Raw genomic sequence first — 6,624 nt, 5'->3', positions numbered from 1 at the left:
ATCCTTGTCCTTTGTCTCCGCGCTGTTATTCCTTAAAAATATGTACCAACTAGCTCAACGTTCCGTGTTATTGAGCATTTAACCTTAAAGGCGCATTTGACAATGTGAAGCACGAAGTAATCCTCGATCACCTAGGTCACACCAACTGTGGTCAGAAAACATTCAGTGACATAAAACAATTCCTTAAAGACCGCCAAGCCTACAAACGCATACAAGATGCGGAACACAGGCCATACACCATCGACTCCAGGGGAACACCTCAAGGCGCTGTCTTGTCACCTCTCCTCTTCAATTTAGCCATGCTTCATCTTCCCTCCAAATTGGCTTCTCTTCCCGGGATACATCACGCACTTTACGCGGATGATATCTGTGATGATGGTGATCGTGTGTGGGAGTGCTCGAGTCACGAAGTGAAGTGAGGCCGCGTGCGGGGCGTGCCAGTGCGCGTGAGTTTGTTCCGGCAAGCGAACGGGTCGGACGCTCCTGGGCGTCGCTGGCGGCGGAGTTCATCGTCTTGAGCCTGGCGTTCAAGGCCGGCTCGCCAGCACCTGTCGGGCACCTGGTCCGAGGTCTGGTACTGCCCAGCGACCGCTCCATCGTGCCTGGCCGCCGCACTGGTGCCGCACTTTGCAGTACCCGGGCGTGACGCGGTACCCCGCGGTATACCGCAGTACCCCGGACTGTGAAGCAGACTCCGGACACAGACGCCGGAGTGTGGCCTGCCGCGCTACCGAGTCCTCGGGCGACTTTGCCTCAACCGGACTCGCCTGCACCGGCATCTAGTCCACGAGCGGAAAAACCAGAAGTAGGACGGTTTTGTGTTGGGACATATCTTATTAGGATAAGCTAGGCTGTATGCATGTCTGTTGCCAGTTACGTTAATTGGTCAAGAAAAGAAAAGCGTCCGTTTGTCTGTGAACCTGCTCTGCTACCTGCCCAGAGCTCCTGAACGGACCTGGGCCCATAGATAACATCACAATTTGGCGAGCCTGCCAGGAGTCCCAGAATTCATTGGATTCGAGGAATTAATCCGTCAGAGAGAGGGCAGAGTAGCGAGAAAGATTCGGGCAAACGTCATTTCTTGCCGTGCCAGATCTGTGCCGTCGTGAGGGGTGAAGATGGAGCTCGAGGCGTTGGTGCTGATGAGCGAGCAGCTAGGTATGACGCTTAAAGAATTCCTCGGCTGGTACGAAGAACAGCTTAGCATTGACAAAGAGGAATTAGAAGCGGACTGGGCAGAAACGCGAATGGATGGGCGGCTGACGCCTAATGCCGAACCCAAGTATTTGCACGAGGTTACAGAACTCCGTGAGAGAGACCAGTGGTTGAAGGCGACCGAAAAAACACTATTGAAGCTTCGAAAGCACGTGACAGCGGAGGAGAAAAACACCTCGTTTCATGGTGTTGGACGTTACATAGATAGAGCTACTGGGTTGGATCAGAGCCCTAACAAAGTGACCCCACTGTTTAATGAAGCACATGGGGCATTAGAGGCCGCAGCACCTGCTAGTAGTGTAAGATCACATCTAGAGCATGAGTACAAAGCTGTGAAAGACCTTACGAAGCCTTCAGCGCTACATGTGCTCTGTTTTGGCATAGATACAGTTGGACACCGTCCTAATATGTTCACGTCAGTTCTTAACGAGGCTAAGAGCTCCATAAGGACATATGTCTGCATGGAAAGGTGCGTTACTGACTGTCACAGTAATACTGAAAACGTAAGCACCTTGATAAAGTATCACAGGGAAGGACTGTGCACCCATGAGAAGGTTGAGAATAAAGTCGTTGTGAGCAGAAATGTGAGCATGCGTGAAGATGAGAAAATGCATAACGAGAGTTTAAGAGTCAAGACTGTGGCTGGCCTAGGTTATATAAGGCTGCTACGAAATGTTGAGCGTGAGAAGCTCGCAAATGGACTGTTGAGCAGCACTGGAAATTCTCCGGAACGTCGAGATGGCTATCTTACTTTAGATACAGCTGCAGCGACTCACACGCCTGGTGAGGATCGCCGCCGGAAAGGTGGGCGACCGAGGCATACCAAGAAAAGTACATATTCTGATGTTTCTAGATTATCTGGAGAACAGGCGGAGGCGAAAGACTGGCCGCAGATCTTCTATGTTCCCAAAGCCGTAAAATCAGTGATGGTTCATCTCAAGAAGGATGTTGGTGGCCGGAAAGAACACCCCCTACGAGAAGCAAGCTGTGCGAGAAAGTGCAGAAGTGCGCGAAGAACCTCGACGTGCAAAGCTCGTTTCCGCAAGCACATTCGGTTTAAGCCGAGGACGGAAATGAAACCACATGCCATAAAACAGTGGCATCGTACTCACTGCCGGAAAAAAGCAGCTTGTGAAATAACGGAGGATGTTGCGTCTTGGCATTATCGAGTAGTCGAAATCCCTCTACCATGCGCCAATTGTGTTTCTTAAGATGTCTGACAACGCATACGATTGTGCAGTAACTTCCGGGAGTTCAATAACGTCCTGAAGTCTGACTGTGGGTCCATTCCGCGCATTGACGCCGTCTTCGCCCTTGCAGGACAGAAAACGTTTTTCTCCAAGTTCAATTTTACGAAGGGTACGTCATTGGAAGGTCACTATGGTTGCTGGAAGCAGGAAAAAAAAAACGAATTTTTCCAGTATTTCTGGACTGTACCACTTTCGATATATGCCTTTTGGCATCAAAACGCCACCACCACCTAAAAAGGGCTCGCACAAAACAAGACATACTACGACCGCAAGAGTCGGCCGGGGAAGCTACAGCCTGGAGAGGAAGTGCTCATCTTCCTGCTGGCCTATTCAAACAAACTATTCATGTAATGGCGAGGTCCATTTGAAGTTGTGGGCGTGAGAAACGAGGTGAACTACCTCACTGACTTGGGAGGTGCAAAGGAACAATTCCACATCAACATGCTGAAAAAATATGAGAAACTGCGTACCAGTTTCCCCACCGTGGCTGTCGCCGCTGTAGAAGGAAACATGTCAAACACACATCCCATCTGTCGCAAGATATGTGACTACAGTGACTGTATCCCGCTATTAAGTTTGTGCCACGCAAGGACTGCCATTGATGCATAGGTGTCGCAAACTATGGGAACTTGCTTCCATATGAAGTGCGTAAGAGCACGTCAAGGAAACTGACAATGTGGGCGCTGACTACGTAAGCCGTGTGTGAACTTGAGCCTGCATTCCGCAGCCTTGTATTTCTTGTGTTAGTGTTTTAGTCCTGTGTCTATGTTACATGAGCAGCGTGTGAAAGGTGTGGGAGTGTGTTTCTGGTGACCGAACAGAAATTTAAAAAAACGAACTCGTGTGTTGCATTGTGAAGTTTTGTGTGCTTCTGATTTGTGTTTATTATTGTTGTAGTTTATTCTCTCCCCGCCACGTCTTACCCCTCCCCGGCGCCAGAACAGTTGCAAGAAACTGTCTTGAAACGGGGGGAGGTTGTGATGATGGTGATCGTGTGTGGGAGTGCTCGAGTCACGAAGTGAAGTGTGGCCGCGTGCGGGGCGTGCCAGTGCGCGTGAGTTTGTTCCGGCAAGCGAACGGGTCGGACTCTCCTGGGCGTCGCTGGCGGCGGAGTTCATCGTCCTGAGCCTGGCGTTCAAGGCCGGCTCGCCAGCACCTGTCGGGCACCTGGTCCGAGGTCTGGTACTGCCCAGCGACCGCTCCATCGTGCCTGGCCGCCGCACTTGTGCTGCCGCACTGGTGCCGCACTTTGCAGTACCCGGGCGTGACGCGGTACCCCGCGGTATACCGCAGTACCCCGGACTGTGAAGCAGACTCCGGACACAGACGCCGGAGCGTGGCTTGCCGCTCTACCGAGTCCTCGGGCGACTTTGCCTCAACCGGACTCGCCTGCACCGGCATCTAGTCCACGAGCGGAAAAACCAGAAGTAGGACGGTTTTGTGTTGGGACATATCTTATTAGGATAAGCTAGGCTGTATGCATGTCTGTTGCCAGTTACGTTAATTGGTCAAGAAAAGAAAAGCGTCCGTTTGTCTGTGAACCTGCTCTGCTGCCTGCCCAGAGCTCCTGAACGGACCTGGGCCCATAGATAACATGACAATATCACAATCTGGGCCACGCAAGGTAACCTGGGCCACATGGAGTCCTGCCTGCAGGCAGCGGCGACCATAGTCGACGACTACGAGACCTACTGCGGACTCCAGTGCGCCCCAGCTAAATCTGAATTTGTGCTCGTACGTTCCTCCTCTCCAGACACAACTCAGCTTCGCATCAGTCTCCCCTCGGGACCGATCCGGGAGACCAAAGAGATCCGCGTCCTTGGCCTGTTCATACACCATCAACGCGGAGTTGACACCACTCTGGGCAAATTTCGCATGGTGGGAGACCAGGTGGGCCGTCGTCCAACAAGCGGGACGGACTACGAAGCAAGGATGCACTGCGGCTTGCCCATGCTTTTGTAACAAGTAGAACCCTCTACTCGACCCCTTACTTGTACCTGCCTAAACACGATGACGATCAATTGGAGGTCATCCACCGGAAAGTCATCAAGCGGGCCCTCGACATTCCGGTAAGCACGCCTAACCGGATACTTCTGGCTCTGGGCTTTGTGAACACCTTCCGGGAGCTACGAGAAGCCCACTTACTAAGCCAATACACGCGTCTTACACTGACCACGTCCGGTCGCCGCCTCTTGGACCGACTACACATCAAACACGATCACCACATTGAGGAAAGGGCGAGAGTGCCAATACTCTGGAGAAGCGCTCTCCGGGTCCGACCCCTTCCCCACAAGATGTCCAAAGGCCGTAACGGTCGTCGCCAGGCGCGCGCGGAAACGTTGGAGCGATACTATGGTCACAAGCAACACGTGTATTATTGGATGTTGCCGGCCAATACAACGGGGGTGGTATACGGCTGCAGTCGTACACAACACAGACACGGTTAACGGGCTAACTTTCAAAGCCTGCAGCACAACTCACGCGGAGGAGATTGCTATCGCTCTGGCTCTCAGTATTCCGAAGTTGAAACACATCAACACTGACTCACGAGGGGCCTGTCGGAATTATAGGCTGGGGTGGGCTCCCCCGCTTGCCAAGCGTATACTGCAGTCTAGCTGCCGATACATAGACCCAACTCCGCATAACCTCATTTGGGAATCCAGTAACCAGGGGCTCAAGGGAAACGAACAGGCCGATCAAGCCGCCCGCGCACTCTCTCCCTGGGCTATCTCCCTGTCCTTGGAAGCCTACTCCCAATCGGACAATCTGGCCCTTATATTCAAAGACATCACCGATTTCTGCAAGGTGGAGCACAGGCGCTACCCGGCCCCTTTTAAGGGACTGGATCGCGCTGATGAGCGCTTCCTCATCAAAATGTTTACCAATACTGTACTGTGCCCGGCTGTGCTAAAACGTTTCAACTCGTCCTTTGATGGTGTGTGCCAGTACTGTGGGGAGGTGGCTGACACCTTCCACATGGTCTGAGCGTGCCAGTAAACCCCATACATTCCTCCAACCCCAATCCAACTAGAGAGGACTGGAAGGCGGCCCTACTCGGCTGTCAAGACCTCAAGGCTCAAAAGGTCTTGGTTCAACGGACATGGGCGGCGTTGCTTGCCAATGGGGCCCCGGAATAGGGGCTCCACCTAGTATTGTGAGGGGATGAGACCGATACGTCTCTAACCCAAACACCTCTCTGTAAATATTTAATTGTTAATAGATGTTTTAACCACCCCCACCTTACGTGTGGGAATGCGAAAGCATTTTTTTTCGTGTAACTGGTCTGACTGCCTGCGTCCACACTTCTAAAGCGTTGTGTTGTACACGGAGTTCCGCCAATGCCAAGCGTGTTCGGATATGTCTTGGCATGCAGCAGCGCCATGAAGTCACTGAAACTATAAATATGACTAACCATGACAATAACTAATTAGTCATAATTATGACTTAATAATCTTAGTTACTCTTAGTAATGGTTAGTCGTAGTCACTGTGTCTGAAGAATTTGTGGTCACAAAAAGAGGCAGAAAGGCTTTCGCCTTAAAAAAATTCAAAGCCAATATTTCATTGAAGTAGCAGCAGGCATTCAGTGTTTCATCTCACGTGCTGATCAGTGGCATCTGTAGTTAATATTTCTTTAAAGAAATTGCCGACGATGACGATACTTCCTAATGCAAAATTTGAGCGCAGCTCATCAGCTTTTTGACCTTTTCGATAGATCATGCAAATAATCCGTGCAAGACATGAATGTACAATTACTGTTAACTTTAATTATTCGCACATTTCACACAAATACTGTCTCTTCCGCGAGTGACGGATACTGGGCCTCCCCCTTCCTGTAATAAACCTCTTAACTGGCTCTAACTTTCAATGGGGGCGAAACGAAGAGGCGTCCGTGTGCTGTGCGATGTCAATGAGCTGTTACGTCTGTAGGAAGAAGGAAAAGAAAATGCATGGGCTTGCTACTGGCTCTGTAGCTGAGCCACCTCCGCTGCCTCGTGCGGACAGAGGAAAGATTGGTACGTGGAGTTGAGGAGAAACCTGAACAATTATTGCTCTAGACCTCACAAAGGCCTTTCATAATGTCCGTCACACAGCCATTTTAGATGCTCTTTCATGGCTTTAAGTTGTTTCGCGTGTCCACCAGTACATATGCGCCTTTC

This window comes from Amblyomma maculatum, chromosome 1 (genome assembly GCF_055883805.1).
Source record: "Amblyomma maculatum isolate TAMU_Amacu chromosome 1, ASM5588380v1, whole genome shotgun sequence".
NCBI lineage: Eukaryota > Metazoa > Arthropoda > Arachnida > Ixodida > Ixodidae > Amblyomma > Amblyomma maculatum.
The sequence above is the reverse complement of the archived record's forward strand: the minus strand, read 5'-3'. Positions refer to the sequence as shown.